This window comes from Sarcophilus harrisii, chromosome 3, assembly GCF_902635505.1.
Source record: "Sarcophilus harrisii chromosome 3, mSarHar1.11, whole genome shotgun sequence".
NCBI classification, from domain to species: domain Eukaryota; kingdom Metazoa; phylum Chordata; class Mammalia; order Dasyuromorphia; family Dasyuridae; genus Sarcophilus; species Sarcophilus harrisii.
This window is the reverse complement of record NC_045428.1, coordinates 405432209-405449426: the sequence shown is the minus strand read 5'-3', so window position 1 is coordinate 405449426 and position 17218 is coordinate 405432209. Positions and strand designations below refer to the sequence as shown.

The 17218-nt window shown below is 35.5% G+C and overlaps 1 protein-coding gene across 4 annotated transcripts in view; it reads right to left on the bottom strand.

Moving 5' to 3' along the window:
* STK39 (serine/threonine kinase 39) overlaps positions 1–17218 on the bottom strand; it is a 302550-nt gene that overhangs the window by 263540 nt on the left and 21792 nt on the right. The window contains exon 1 of one of the 4 annotated variants that reach the window (XM_031960520.1): positions 9196–11853. The exons of the other annotated variants lie outside the window; for them this stretch is intronic. The gene's annotated coding sequence lies outside the window, so the exon portion shown is untranslated. Of the gene's footprint in view, positions 1–9195; positions 11854–17218 lie in introns of those variants that run through there. 4 annotated transcript variants of the gene reach the window in all.

Genomic DNA, 17218 nt, shown 5'->3' with positions numbered 1-17218 from the left:
AAGAAAAACAGACTAATTAGGAGATTATTGATAAGTGATGAGACTCTTGACTATACTAGGATGGTAGAAGTGGATTTAAAGAGACATGAGAAATGGTGCACAAGTTGAACAAAATTTGATCCCGACTTGGACAGGGGTGAGGGAGAAACATCAGAGACCTAAAACAGGAAGCATCTAATGTGGATGGTGTTCCTGGCAATAAAGTCAGAGAAGGTCTGAAGTGAAAATAATTAAACAAGTTTTAAACACACTTAGTTTGATGTGCCAGATGGACATTCAGGTAATGCTACACATGACTTAAAGTGTGGGTATGTATGACCTCAGGAAAAAGGTCAGAACCGAGGATATAAATGTGAAAGTCATCTATCTAAAGATGATATACAGAAATGAGAAATGAGAAAACATGAGAAAAAAAGACCTAGGAGAACACCTTGAGCAACAAGAAATTAAAGAATTTTGAAAAGAATCAGAAAACTGAAGAGTAGTTAAAAAGGGAAAATAGTGTTTCCAAACAGACCACTTCCTAGTAGTCAATAATCTCAACAATTAAGAAAAAGTGATCCTTGATCTGGAGTGAGAGAAGGAAGTGAAGGGGGTGAGGGGGAAGAAGACCATCAGGGATGAGGTCATGAGGAATTAAGGGCATTAAATTCAGAATACTTTTTTCAGTACAATGATAAAATGGGGGAGTCACATGGTAAGCTTGATAGAGAATTGAAAGGCCCAAGAGTCATTATTTTAGAATGGGGAGCTCCATACATGTCTGTAAGCAAGTCGTCCAGTGAAAAATACTAGATTAAAAAATAAATAAAAGGAATATAACTCCTTTCCACCTCTTCTAATCTACTCTTCTCCCCATAAGGAACAGACATTCCAAACAACCAATTAGCTTATTTCTAGCTATTTATGTTGAGCAATTATCGACCAAGAGTTCCATGACTGGCTGCTGATTTAGAAGTTAGTGGATATACCAAAAAAGGCAAGTCATCTTTCCCTCAGTGAGAACGCAGCTGTGAGCTGCCCAGAGAATTGGTTAGGAAAAGGGATCCCATTTAATTTCCCAACCAGTTGAAAGCCATGAGCACATGGCCCTACTTAGGCAAGCCAGTACTCAGGATGAAATGGAGCCATCTCCCTTTTCACAGAATCTTGTGAGAACCTAAAGGACTAGAATTTGGTAGCACCTCTCATCAGCAAGGCTATGACAATAAAATCTAAACCTTGTATTAGCAATGGCTATCTGCATGAGGAAGCACCTGCACTGGGAAGTTCTACTACCACCAAGAAAAAGTGCCCAAGCAGTGACAAGAGAGAGCTTGTACTCAGGGAGGAGTTGGAATAGAGAGATGCCACTAGAAATATTAAGTTCAATTAACAAAATGATGAAAACAAAAAGTACCGTAGCTAATTAGCAGCCTTGCAAAACTATTTATATTTTCAAAATATATGAATATTGGTGGCCCAGCTAACAGTACTCATAATAACAAGTGGACAACTGAATTCTGTTTTGGTCATTCTATCATATGTGTTATGATTCTCTTGTGCTTGTATCTTTCTTAGAGTGAAAATAAATCACCTGCCCTATATTTGTATCCAATTCAGTATTTCTTTGACAGTCCCCTCTTTCCTTGTAAATAAACCCTAAAATAGAGCCAAAAAATAGAATTGTCCTTGCAGTAAGTAACCAAAATAGGGGGTGATAAAGTGATGAATTTAAGAGACTAAGTTCAACCCTAGTATGGTAAACAACCACATTTTTAGGTTATAGAGCTCTCCTTAATAGGTCTTCCAGCTCAAGGGCCTCAGCCATGAGGTCCTGTCATCACATTAAAAAAGTTTAACTAATCAAAAGTGTCCTGAAAGAAGGGCAAATAAATGGTACAAGTAAAGGAATTAACTCTGGAAAGCAGAAAGGATACTTAATCCTCTGAGGCGAGAAGGAAAAAAGTGAATGTGTGCAATCAATTCCACTCAACAAACATTTATTAAGTACCTATAGTTTTCAAGCTATGATGCTACAAGTTATAGACAGAAAAATAAGACAGCCTATTCTAGGGGAGCTTATAATAAAGTAGTTAACATCAGACATTTATACATATAATTGTTACATAAAACATCAGAGGTTTAGATCTAGAAGTCCAACTCTTCCTCCTCCCAATCTCTTTTTTATTGTGATCTTTATTATCATAAATTAAAATTAGTACTTTTCTATATGCACCCATCTTATATGTGTGTATATTATGTGCTCTAGTGTCCAGCTAGATTGTGATACCTTCTGACCCTCTCTTGGCTCTCTTCTATACATTTCAAAAACTTGTTTCAATGGCCTTCTTTTCCTTTATCTCTCCACCCATAAGGAGGAAAAAAATACCACTACTACCACCACTACCACCCTTTTTTTCCTGAGGTAATTGGGGTTAATTGATTTGCTCAGGGTCACACAGAACCACCCCCTTTTTAACATCACATTTCTTTAGTCAGGGTCCTCAAAATAGTTAAACATTTGTTTACAAATGACTGATTTGTGTATTGGATGGTCAGTAGTCCAGAGTTCCAAGTCCTACCCCTACCATTCCTTAACAATTATTTTAGTCAAGTCACAACTTCTGGGAGTTCAGATTCCACGTCTGACAACTTTTCTTGAAAATATTTGCTCTAAAAATGTTTGTGGCAGCCCTGTTGTAGTGGCTAGAAACTGGAAACTGAGTGGATGCCCATCAATTGGAGAATGGCTGAATAAATTGTGGTATATGAATGTTATGGAATATTATTGTTCTATAAGAAATGATGATTTCAGAAAGGCTGGAGAGACTTACATGAACTGATGCTGAGTGAAATGAGCAGGACCAGGAGATCATTATATACTTCAACAACAGTACTATATCATTATCAATTCTGATGGACGTGGCCATCTCCAACAATGAGATAAACCAAATCAGTTCCATTTGTTCAATAATGAATAGAACCAGCTACGCTAGTGAAAGAACTCTGGGAAATGAGTGTGAACCTCCACAAAGCATTTCCAATCCCTCTGTTTTTGTCTGCTTGAATTTTTTATTTTCTTCACAGGTTAATTGTACTTTATTTCAAAGTCCGATTCTTCTTGTGCAGCAAAATAACTATATGGATATGTATACATATATTGTATTTAACATATACTTTAACATATTTAACATATATTGGTCCACCTGCCATCTGGGAGAGGGCGTAGGGGGAAGGAGAGGAAAAGTTGGAACAGAAGGTTTTACAAAGTTCAATGCTGAAAAATTACCTATGCATATATCTTATAAATAAAAAGCTGTAAAAAAAAAAAATTTGTTCTGCTTCATAGGATGTGTGAAAAATATAAATTGTAAATTGTAAAAAGTGAAGAAACCTGAAGTATTACTATTCCCTGACACAGAAGGTGAAGGAGAACAGATAAATCTAAAAATTAAGCCTCAAGCCAAACAATTCCACAATAGCTATGTCTGAGCACTCTGAAGCCATCTATCACCCATTTCTTGGTCAGGAGCTGGGTAACATTCACTGGTTTGATGAATGTTGCTACACATAACTAATCTCTTAAGTATTTTAAAATAATTGTCTGGACAATGCTGTTGTTACTGTTGAAACAGTTCTTCTGGTTCTGTTTACCTCACTCTGCATCAGCTCATGTAAATCTTCCTAAGTTTCTCTGAATGAATCCTCTTCTTTATTCCTTATTGTGAAATGATGTTTCATCACATTCATGTATCATGAGTTTTTCGGTCACTTTCTAACTGATAGGCAGCCACTTCGTTTCCAGTTTTTTTCTATAACAAAAGGGGACTGCTAAATATTTCTAAAATAAGTTCTTTTTTTTTTTTTCTTTGATCTTTTTTGAGGTATAGGTCTAGCAGATGTTATCTCTAGGTCAAAAGTATACAATTTGATAACTTTTTAAGTAAGCTTAGTTCCAAATTCTTCCAGACTAGCTATACACATAAATACAAACATACATTCAACTTCGAGAGAAAACAAGGGAAATATATATATATATATATATATATATATATATATGTATATATGATAATATTTGTATGTGTCTTATACATAGAATGTAGAATAGAATATGTGTTACATGAAATGACTATATAAATAACATATATATGTATATATGCATTTATATATGTATCTCATACTTCCAATATCCTACTATATGGTCATCCAACTGTAGGAAACAAAATATCTTACCAAGAACTCCACTGATTCACTGATGAATGCAGAAAAGATTTATTTTACATTCTTGCAAAAATAGGTGCCTTTCAGTAGATAAACCTTTAAAACTCCAAAAGCAAAATTTTATTGCCTTTTGTACAGTCTATTGTAATAGAAGTTAGAAGACCAGAATCTCCAACCCCTCATTACATAATAGTCTCTGCCCCCAAGGAGCTCACACTCTTTTGGAGGAAGATAAATCATCTTCAACCTTTGATTATTCTTTGATATCTTTGTGGGTTTCAACTTTCTAATTTAACTTTTATTCTACAATTTAATTTTCACAAAGGTGGAAACCAAATAAATGCCCTTCCATTTCTTACGCAATGAACACATATTCCCTTATCCAAAATATTTTTTTGTTTTCAAGACTTCTTTCCACTTCTAGGATGCTAGTTATACAACCTAGGTTTGGAAAAGAACTGAAAGAAGTCATCAAACTAGAGGTGACGGTCCTGCGAAGACATCTACTTCAACTCTTTCATTTTATATGTGAAAAAACTGAAGACCAAGGGAGTTAAATGACTTTCCCAGTCACACACACAATACTCCTAAGAAAGGATTTGAACACAAGTCCTGTAACTCTAAATTTATTATTCTTTTCCACTATATCCAACTTCTCATGTTGTCCAAATTCCTATCCAGTGTATGAACCTATCTATATTATTGCTGACAAATTGTTTTCCAACTTTGCCTCAACACTTCTAGAGATAGAAAACAAACTTACAGGGGCAGAACATCTCATTTCTAGAGCATTATCATCACTAGAAAATCTTGTCAAAATTTACCTCCCAGAAACTCAATCCATTAGTCCCCAGGTCTGCCCAGAGGAGTTATAATGAGATCTATTGTCCCTTCCAAGTGACAGTTCTCTAAATAACTAAAAACAAGTATCTTGCCACAATCCCACCCAATCCTCTTCTCCAGAAGCCCAAACTCCCATTTCTCCAACCCCTTACTGACAGGATGAGCTTTCCCACAAGCTGGGTAGCCCTCTGGACAAACTTTAGCTTATTAATGGCCCTCCTTCAATAAACACTGCAGAATAGAATTATTTACCTGAGTCCCTACCTATAGAATGTACAATTGATATCTTACTATATTCTAATGACAATTTTCAGTCCAAAGAGATAGGATGGAGTAGGCAGAGGGGCAGCCTGGTACTTCACCACTCTGAATTCACTATATATATGAAATAAATCTCAACAGGAAAAAAAAAGTCAGCCAATGAAAACCTCATTTGTTTTATTGCTGGAGCGCATATTGTTCAGTTGTTTTTCGGTCAAATTCAACCATTCATGATCTCATTTGGGATTTTTCTTGGCTGATATACTGGAATGGTTTGTCATTTCCTTCTCATTTTTTAGGTAAGAAAACTGAGGCAAACAAGGTGAAGTGACTTACCAAGGGCAACACCACTGTTAAGTTTCTGAAGCCAGATTTAACTCAGGAAGATGAGTCTTCCCAACTTCAGATTATCTACCAGCCCACTGGAATGCATAAAGTGAAAAGAAAGCATCCTGAATATAACTCTCTTCAGAAAGGGATGTGGTCTGTAAAATGAGGTAATGAGACTTTGTTCTGAGGTTTGCTCCAGCTCTGGAGTCTAAGATTTTATGAAATCAACCCTAGTAATGGGCTATACTCCAAAGCCTTATTGTGGGTAGCTGCATCTTGTCTAGGAAGAGTCAGCCCTACAGAATATCTAATGGGGAGGATGTATCATAGGAGGCCATGGTTGGAGATTCATTCTTGAAAACCAGTTGATGCCTTGGCTTGCTCATAAGTGAAGCAGAGCTGTACAAAGTTGTTAATCTCACTTTCTCTTCCAAAGTCAAAGTCCAGAGGAAGAGAAGTAACCAACAGGGGAAAAAGTGTTAACTCCTCCAGCTGGTACACATTAAGATCTATATCTTGGATCTTAACTGGTACTCCACATGTACCAATCAGCAGATGACACACCTTACTTCCATCACAACCAGCAATCACGATGTCAAAAGGACTAGGATTACTCCATTTCCATTAACATACTCTAGTCCTTTTTAAAGATCATGTCCATGATGATGATGACAAATAGTTTTCATTTAGTTTAATTTTTTTCTTTTATGAGGTATTTGCAGTACCTTATTATAAAATTTAGGTTAAGTATTTGATCATAGGCTATATTATTCTATATATATATATATATATATATATATATATATATATATATATATATATTATGTATTTCTGAGTTTCTAAACTTTTTCTGTCATCTGCTGGCTTTTACATGTCATCTACTATTTCTGCAAAACTCCCCAAAAATTCCCTGTAATTTTTTATACCAATCTGTGATTTATCCACACTGCAATGGAGAAAATTGTGATATATGAGGGTTTATAAGGCATTTTACAAATATCTCATTTTGTTCTCACAACTCTAATTATCCCATTTTTACAGATGAGGAAACTAAGGCAAGCAGAGATTAACAGTCTTATTCAGGGTTACATAGCAAGTGTCTGAAGCTAGATTTGGGTGTGTTCCTTTTACGAGCCTAATCTTAATAATCATTTTAGTTTACAAGGAAGGCTGAAATATATCGAGGAAGTCTACTATGCAATTTGATTTAAACTGTATCCCCTAGGAATTGAGATTAAGTATAAAAACTAAGCTGTCAATAACAGAATCAGTTCAGCAGTTAGGTGCAACATGGCACAGAGGAAGAGATACTATCTGTGCTGGGGTTTTTTAAATATTTATTTTATTTTTCCAAATACATGCAAAGATAGTTTTCAACATTCACCTTTGCAAAACCTGGTGTTCCAAATTTTTCTCCCTCTCTCCTCTACCTCCCAAAGACAGCAAGCAATCTGATATCAATTAAACATGTGCAAATTCTTCTAAACCTATTTCCACATTCATCATGCTGTGCAAAAAAAATCAGGTCAAAAGGGAAAAAACACAATAAAGAAAAAAAAACAAGCAAACAACAACAAAAAGGTGAACAGATTATATTTTGATCCATATTCAGTCTCCATAGTTCTCTCTTGATGCAGATGGCACTTACCCTCCCAAGTCTATTGGGACTGCTTTGAATGTGGTAAGTTTTAAAAGAACTGTGCAGGTGAACAAGGCAAAGGAGGACAAAGAGGTCAGAAATCACATGGCCATTGTTCATGGTAAAGGAAAGCAAGATTGTCTGGAAAAATGGGTAAAAGATAATCCTAAAATGCAAATGGAGGTAATGAATAAGGCTGGGGAGATGGAGAAGGGTACAGGGTACATAATATAGTTCTGTAACAAGGAGGAGAAGGCTTAGAAGGAAAGATAAATTCAGTTTAGGCCACATTTAGTTTAAGATGCCAGGGGGGCATCTAGCAGAGATACCCTAAAGAAAGAGTCAGACATGCATGCAGGTCGACAGTTCACAAAGAGGTTAGAGATGGCAAAATAAAACCAATTGTGGGAGTGAAAAAAGATTGCCAAGGGAGAAGCAATGGCTTGGTTCCTCACCAAGAAGGTACATGAAGAGGAAAGAGAAGAGGGCCAAGGACAGACCTGTGGAAAACACTCACATCATGAGGTCAAAAAGAAGCAATGGAGGGAAATAGAGACAAACATGCTGCCTAGATTAGATCTAGCCAGAGTTTCCTCATACCTCCCACAACAGGTCCCCTACCAAAGAGAATTTTATCAGGACTCAAAGGTCAATCATCCAAACCAATGACAGTCACAGCCCTTGTGCCAATCAAGAATGTCAGTTTTCTTCTCCCCAGATGAAAAAGAGGGACAAAAATATGACATCTGTAAACAATCAGCAATCATGGAAAGAATCAAGCAAGAAAGAAACAAAGTAGCATTATCCATTGTATTAAAAGCCAGGAATTGTAGAAATACAAGATAAGACATTTGTCTGGGCTGGGCTAAAGGTCAGCCCCAGGGGCACCAGGATGAGGACAGAGCTGCATCTCAAGTGCACCGGGCATCCTGATCTCATATGACTGACCACAGAGGAGGATCTGTTGAAGTGCCAAGACTGATTTGGCATCCATGAGGACTCAGGCAGTTATGCAATACAATTAATTTTTGCATAGTGTCCTTCCCACAGAACATTCCAATAAGCTTTACAAAGGGCCTCATTCATTCATAAACACAATAAAAGCAAAAGTTTAAAAGGGGAAACTTTGTAGCTTAGAGGAAGGGCAGGAAATAAACAGTTCAGATAGGGGAGAGTACTTCCCACCTCCTTCCTCCCTACCTTCCATCTTCCCCCATATAAAAACCACTGGATTCAAATGCAAGGGTTGAAGAGAGGTCAAGATGAACAACATACATATATGAGCAAGGGGGGAAACGGGGGGAAATGGTCCTAAAGAAGACAAAGCTCCCCTAAAGAAACATCCTAGCTCTAGTCAGATAAGAGGGCACTTTTATTTGTCAGGACTGAATGGCTATTTTTTACTTAACTATCACATTATAACTTCAAAATGCCCAATCTCTTTCCACTCTTTCCATTCATCTTTTCATCTTGCACCCAAGTCTTCCACTGTACATATCAGGCAGAGGTTCTTGCCCAGATGGCCAGATGTCCAGGAAAGAAAGGTATAATTCCAAGCAATAGTAAAAACCATTTGACATAATGTAAAGGAGACTCACCTAAGATTGCCCACCGAGCTGAAGAGGGAGGCTCTCCATTCAAACCCCTCATTTTACAGATAAGGAAAATGAATTTCAGGAAAATAAATTTATGGTCAAAACTCTAATAAGTGTCTAAGTATAGATTTGAACCCAAGCACACTGACTACAAAGCAGGACTCTTTCCACTCTACCATGCTGTCTCAAGACAATAAAGAGCTCAGTGTCATTGGGCCTATCTGGTCTCCGTTTCCTTATCTCTAACATCAGGAGGTTAGATTATTTATTTTATTTTCATCAGCTCCAAAATGTCATATTGTTTATTCTAAGATTCAAAGATACCTTTAGATGTCTGCAAAAGGCCCCAGGACTCTATTACACACTCAAAATAAGTAACACAAGTTTGTTTGGAAAGGGGAGGAGGTTCCACAGGAGATATAACCTAAGGAAGTAAAGAAAAAGAAAAGCATTATTCCTGAATCGGACAAATCCTACAGAAGTTTCTGTCCTCAGATTAGGGATAGTTGTTACCATCAACCTTTAAAAAAATAATAATAATAAGATATTATTATCTAATTTAATCTAATGGCCAATTCCACCACACTTTCTTTCTATGGGTCATCTCATAACTAGAAGAGAACTTTTTTTGATCAAGCAGATGTATTACTTTATTTAATCAACCAGTCATCTGCTTTTCTTTCATTATCCCTACTCTCTATGTTAAGATGACACCATAATTGACAAAACCCCTGGGAACAAAGTTCTTAACCAACTAAGTCACCCAGGACAGAAAAGGTTGGAGGAATAGTTAAAAGTTATCCACATTGGGTAGCAGAAATCCATCAACCAGCATTTATTAAATGTTTGCTGTGTACCAGACATTGTGCTAAGTACTAAAGATACCAAGAAAAAGCTGAAACAGTCTCTCTCCTGAAAAGATTTACAATCTAATAAAGAGGTATAATAAGGACGTAAGTAGGTACATTCAAGATAGGTATAGATAGATGATAGATAGACAGATAGATAGATAGATAGAGTATTCAAGCAAAATTTATTTTTATTGATGGTCAGTTATCTTTTCTAGGAAGTTGTCTAGACCTAATTCTTTCCCCTAATAGAGACAGCAATGAGCTCACCTATACACACACAGAAAATGATGGTGAAGATGTAGAAAAGAAAGAGAAAAAAGAGAAAGGTAATCTTAGAGAGAAAGACAGTTTTGGTTGGGAAGACTGGGATGATAAAATAATATTCTCTCAGTCCTACAGTGAGGTGACTCATCAGACTTGATGATGCCATTTCCACTTGGGAGTGAAGGCAGGGAGGCCTGAGCCACAGTTTATGCCTTACTGAACATGCAGTATCTGCTTTCTTGACCCAGAAATGAACCTCACAAAACCTTCCTCAAGAGGGGAAAGAGAGATAGTTTCCCCTTAAACCCTGTGGTTCCTGGATGATTATCAAATATTGATACTGATTTCTAGAAGTCTAATTCCTTGAAAGCTAAAGCCTTCTGTCCCTTTCCACTGACTTCAAGGAATCAAGCCGACTGTTGTTTCCATCCTAATTTGATTTAAAGTATGAAGCCCCTAACATAGGGGGAGACCATAGAGACAATGGCCACACTCCCAGAACCATCAGCAGAAGAGAGATCTAGTTATGTAAAAGCACACAATTCTAGGGCTAAGCAAAGTCACTAAATCTGAAAATTATATAACTTCAAACTTCTGGATAAATATTTTCTGTTAAAAGAAAAAAAAAATTATTTTTATCCTCTACTTCTCTCCATAAACAGGGAAGGTGGAGAAAGGAAGGAATATAGAATAATCAGACCAGTACATCAGAAAACAACACTACAAATATATCAGTTCCAAAATAAATATTGATTGATTTCAAGGTCATTGCTGCCTTAGTATTGTTTTGGAATGAAATGATGCACTATCAGTTAATCTCTAAAAGTAATGAGGCTTTGAAGATTACAGGATGTAAGAGAGATGTACAAATTTTTACAATTCTTTCTTATAACAGCCTTAGAAATCAGAGAAGTAAAACTGACCTTGTTTTATTATTAAGAGATCCTATTGCTAAAATTCCAGGTCACAAAAGAAATCATAAAAGGCATCAGCTTTGATTTCCAGTAACTTGTACTCTACTTTCCTAAATACTATTATTCTCACTATTGTTCACTGAAGAACAATAGACACATAATTTTTTTTAAATGGAATTATATGTCATATCACCATAGGCTTATATAACAAGTTAGACAATTAACTTCAAGATAACAGAAGCTAAAATGATTTCAAAAGCCTGAGAAGAAGCAAAATTTCTTATTTTACTAATGATTAGTTTGTTATCTTTTCTGGGAAGCTGTTTAGAGCAATAAAGTTAGCTATATACTCACACATAGAGTGGTAGAATAGCATTTTCAAGACTTCCTTGATAATAAAGATAAAAAGAAAAGATCTAGTTATAAGATGGAAAAAATTAACCTGAAACTACTAGAGGATGGGATGGAAAGCCTTTCACTATTCCTTCCCCAAATTATCTAATATTGGCTTCTCTGCATTTGTGTTATATCCCCCACCCCTAAAAGAAACATAATAAACTCCTTGGAAGCCCAAGATGATGACTTTTCCATGGCAGGTACTTATTAAATATTCAGTGATTTGGAAAAGAAGACATATTAACAATATTTAGAAATGAAGTTAAGGAGACATATTAAGATCACATATCTAGAGCTAGAAAAGACTTTAGAGACCATGTGATCCAACCCTCTAAATACAGATGTGGACTTGAAGGTGAAGTAATCTGCCTACAATCACATAGGTACTGAAGTATAATAGGTAGCATGTGAGCCCAGGTCTTCTGACTTCCATCAAGAATTTTTCTACTGTGTCAGATCTGGCCCATTATGTTTTTTTTACTATCACCAAGCAAACAGCACTTCTTGGAATACAAACAGGGTTGGAGGGGTGGGGTAGCTAGGGAGAGAATTATGAAAGAAAAATAAAGAAAAGAGGGTCATTGAAGTATATTTTTTTAAGCACAGAAGAGAACAGAAAGAAGGTCTGAAGGAATCACAGACAAACAAGATAGCCCTAAAAATGACATCTTAAAACTATGAAACAATCAAATTAAAGGTTGTGGAATGACAAAAATAAATAAATAAATAAAGACTTCTTTGAGCAAATGGGATGTCTATAGATGTGCATCAATACTGCATATAACATCAGTGTTTTTCAGTGTGTTGATTGATTTCTTCCACTTTCTCTTTTTTTCTTAAAAAAAAAAATTCTTTGTTTATAAGCAATGGTTCTTAAAGGAGGAAGAGGCAGGGCTACAAGAGGATATTTATTCAACAAAGATATCAATAAAAATCTTTTTTCCCCCTAAAAAGTAATATGTTGCACTTTTTATGTATTTCAAAAAGCAAACTATCCACAAGAGAGACCAATTTCATATAATAATCCTCCTTTTTTCTGTTCTCCATATATGGCAATGCTTATTATATTTGGTCCCTTAGTTCAAAATAAAAAAGTATATTTCAAGGAATGCAGATTGAAACAAAGGATATCATACGCAAGAGAGAAGGCATAAAGAAAATGCAAATCAGGGAATAGGGAACTGTCACAAATAAAAGTAGGAAGAGAGAGAAAAGCTTGGAAATATAGAGACACAATGAAAAGAAAGGACACTAAGTAAGTGGGAGCGACCAACACACCAAGTTGGACCAGTTACTGTTACTGCCTTCTAGGACCACACTCCTTCCAAGTACCAGAGGCCAAAACTTAATCCCATTTTAGGATATGTAATTAAAGGATTTTCTGGGCTCTTCACTCCCTTCAACTACCATCCACATAAAAGAGTAACAAAATACCGTTATTTCAAGAAAAAAAAATACATCAAAAGTAGATGTAAAGGTGACCTAATCCTCATGAGAGACCATCCGCTGGGAAGGCAAATGAGCAGTCCAATAATTGATCAGAACTCTCTTCCAGGACACAGAATAATGTTGATAACACCTGAATGGCCCCTCAAAATACTTTTGTTTGTCTGATTTCTGGGTTTATCAGTTAAAAGAACTTGAATTTTTCAGTTGCTGTTTTCAGGGGGAAGGGAAACTTCAGCTGGGAAACAGAAATGCTCTATCCATAGATAAACCATGCTGGGATTACCTTCTGTCCTTGTGCCTAGCAGATCCCATGACACCTTCTTTAGCCTGAGCTTCCAGGGACAGACTTTCCCTCTGGCTCCCAACCCCACCCAGCTTCAGAAAGACAAAGATCTATTTGTTGGCTTCCTCTGTTCTCCCATTGTCCCAGTCTAAGGACAGTCAGCCAGCTGTGACAGGCTGGGAGAGGACACGGGAAGGACATAGAAGGTGTTTTTTGTTTGTTTGTTTTTTTCATGTTTCCAAATCATTCCCTGATGTTCTCCCAAGGAATTTTTAATTGCCCTAGTACCTGCTTTTAATACAAAAACTTTTATCAATTAATTAAGGATATATTGTGTTTGTCTTTTCAATCAATCTGTATGTTATCCAAAAGTTCTAAGCTATATATTAAGTCATTTTGCAGAATTCATTTATTCATCTCATCAAAGAGGCAGAAGGTTTTCTCTACCCCTAGCACTCTCCTCCAAGGCTTTCTTCCCTTACCTGTGTCTCTTAAAATCATATCTATCTCTAGGCCTCATATTACTGTGACAGATGTAATTTTCTGAGGAAGATAACTAAAATTCAATTATAATCCACATTCATCTTTCCAAGTCCATTAACATGAAAAATTGAAATCTGAATATAAAAGTATTTTTATTATAAAAGTAGGAAGGAAAAAAAGTGCATGAAACTGAAAATTACAAAATCTAAAAGATCTTTTTATAACTTACATCACAATACATAAACTACCACTATCAAAAAAAACCTGTTGATAGATGAACCTATTTCTTAAATTCTTAAAATAACTCAATTCTGTAGAGTTTATGTGCCAATAGATTGACCCTTGCTGAGGGCACAGGGGAACCTCACACTGAAGAACAAATATAAATATGAAAATGTCTTCCCATTTCTATCTCCTTAGACACAATTCTTTAACATACAATGTAAAAAATTCAATAGTCAAAGTTTCACTGACTCAGAAAACATAGTATAACGGGTGTTATGAACTTTTTGTCCCATTCACTATATTAAGTTGATGGGATTTTTAAATTAAGATTTAATACTTCAGAGTGAGTCTACATGCTAACTAAAAAAAAGAACACAAAAGAAATAAAGATACTTGACCCAAGGACAGCTATGTAGTGAAGTGGATAGAGCATCAGCCCTGAAGTTAGGAGGACCTGAATTCAAATCTGATCTCAGACTTTTAACATTTCCTAGCTGTGTGATCCTGAACAAGTCTCAATCCCAACTGTCTCAGCAAGGAAAAAAAAAATACTTGACCCAACTAACATTCCAAAAAAAAGGGAACTTCCAGCAATTTTTGTTTTGTTTTGTTTTGTTTATTTTTAATGCATTTTGCTTTATGAATCATATTGGGAGAGAAAAATCATAACAAAAGGGAAAAACCATGAGAAAGAAAAAAAAACAAACAAACAAACAGGAAAAAAGAAGGAACACAGCATGTGTTTGTTGACTTACATTCACTCTCCACAATTCTTTTTCTAGGTGCAGATGGCATTTTCTATCCAAAGTTTATTTGGATTGTCTTAGATAATTGAACCACTGAGAAGAATCAAGTTGTTCACCATACATTCTTGCTATTATTGTGTACAACGTATTCCTGGTTCTGCTTGTTTCACTCAGTATCAGTTTGTGTAACTCTTTCCAGGTTTTTCCAAAATCAGCTTGTTCATCATTTTTTACAGAACAATAATATTCCATTATTTTCATATACTATAACTTATTCAGCCATTCCCCACTGGTGGGCATCTACTCATTTACCAATTCTTTTCCACCACAAAAAGAGTTACTGCAAATGTTTTTGCACATGTGGGTTCTTTTCTCTCCTTTATGATTTCCTTGATATATAAACCCACTAATGGCACTGCTGGGTAAAAGGAAATTTCAAATAAATGAATGAAAGTCTTGGGATTTCTTAAAAGGAGAGTCCCACCATTGGAATCTGACCATCAAATTTAATAATAGTAATAATACTGGTTATATATAAAGCCTTTCACAATTATCTCATGTAGTGCTCACAATGACCCCGGGGGTAAGTATTATTATTATTATACCGGCTTTACAAATGAGGAACCTATGGCAAGTAGAATTTAAGTGATTTTGCAAGAGTCACACAGCTAGTTAAGTCTGAAACTTCAATTGAACTCTCATTATCCTGACATCCTGACACTGATAACCTACTGTGACACACCTGGTTGCTTTACCTGTAACATTCTGCTCCTAATAAATTCCCCATATTTCTAATGACAAGAGAAGAATATTTCATCATCTGCACATTATCTGACCAAGACTGGAAACTGATACCTTTCAGTATTCTTTTCATTTACATTATGTCAGCAAATATTAACCAAGCACCAACTTTATAAAAAAAAAAAAAAAGAGAGATGACCTAAGCTTTACTCAAGGTAAAAATGAGAAAGAACATAAGACAAGAAAGTAGTCTGATTTGCTCAGAAAATTAAACATATGAATAGGAGTAAGCAGGTATAAGGCTAGAAAAGTACTTGGATCCAGATTTTTAAGGTTCCTGAATGCTACAATCAGGAACTTTATACTTGCATCAGTAGACAAGATGGTAAAATGTCAACTTCTGTGGAATGAGAGAATCCTGGTTCTAACACTTACTTCAGTATAACACTGAATGAATCATTCAAACCCCTCCAAATATCAGTTTCCCCATCTATAAAATGAGGAAATCAGCTTACAAGACCTCTAGATTCCTTCCAGGTATAAATCCATACCAAAAATCAGTGGTCAGATTCAAATTGGCAAATTTTACATACTTACAGATCCATTGTTTAGGTAAGTTGGGAAGTTCAATGGTTCTTTTACATGTTTTGTTACATTCCAATAGTTACAACTGTCTAGGGTTGGTAATTTTGGGGTTTTCTTTTTGTTTTGTTTTGATGAACATGTATAAATACCACTCTTACATCCCGGTAATAATTTACTGTCTCTCATAACATTTTACTTATCCTCTCACCAAGGAGAAAAGAAACAACATTCTGTTGTATCTAAAGAAATAAATTTACAATTATTCTAAGAATTCAACCAACTTACAACAGGATATGAATTTAATCAATTTGTCCTTTTAAACAAAAGAACATTTCCACTTGTCCCAATATTCTGCTCATCACCTCACTTTCACTGAAAAATCAGCTGTGCTATTGCTTCAACCAAGGAGACAAATATTTCTAAGACCAAACAAAGAATGTGAAGAGGCTTGGACATTCATATTTTAATGTCAATATCTTATTAAGTCAATACATAAGATCAAGCTATAAAGAAATAACCTGTAGAAGGTGGCCCACTTAATGGACCCCACAAAATTCAGCCTCTATTTACATGGGGTCTTTGTTAAATAAAAAATCAGGTAAAATGTAGCTGGCCAATTTCATGATTTGAACAGATATAAAATGATATTTTCTACAAAAATAAAGTATATATTCTTGCACCCAAAAGAAACTAAGGCAATTATATAGTGGAAAGATCATATCTTCACCTAGAAAAGGAAGCGTCTCATTTGAGAAGTTTCCTTTTATGGATCCCACTAAAATTAAAGCTCTTCTTAATTCATTGATTCCCCAATGGAGTTTGCATCTGGAAGTTTATTTCATATGTAGAGTGAAAAAGGAAGTAATTCAGTGTTTCTATGATCCTTTTTTTTACAGACTGAAGCATCTTTCTATGTTATAGCTATAGTTTTTAGTTGGTACCAATTAAAGTAGCTGTCTTTAAGTGCATTTTATGCTCTCCTTTATCAAAATGACCGAGCTAAAAAAGAAAACTTATGCTTCCTCTGTCCACTTCTTTCTATCTTTTTAGGTGTGTGTCCAATATCTCTCTCTTTGAATGTTTTGTTACATTTCACAACAAAGGAAACATACTATATTTAATAATAAAAATACAAAAACTACAAGCTAAAATATCAAAGCAAAAAAGTAACCCAAGGTAAACAAAGGAAAAAAAAAAGACTAAGAGAAACTCACGTACCACTCATCTCTTAACAACTTAACTGGTCTTGGAGTTTTAAGAAATCATCCATCCAAAGGTTTGATGATGAGAATATAAAAATAACAGTTCTACTGCACTATTTATTTCACTTAAGCTCAAGGTAGGAACCCCAAGTACTATGACACTTATTTAACAGCTGAGAAAACTCAGTCTGAAGAGAAATATAGTGAC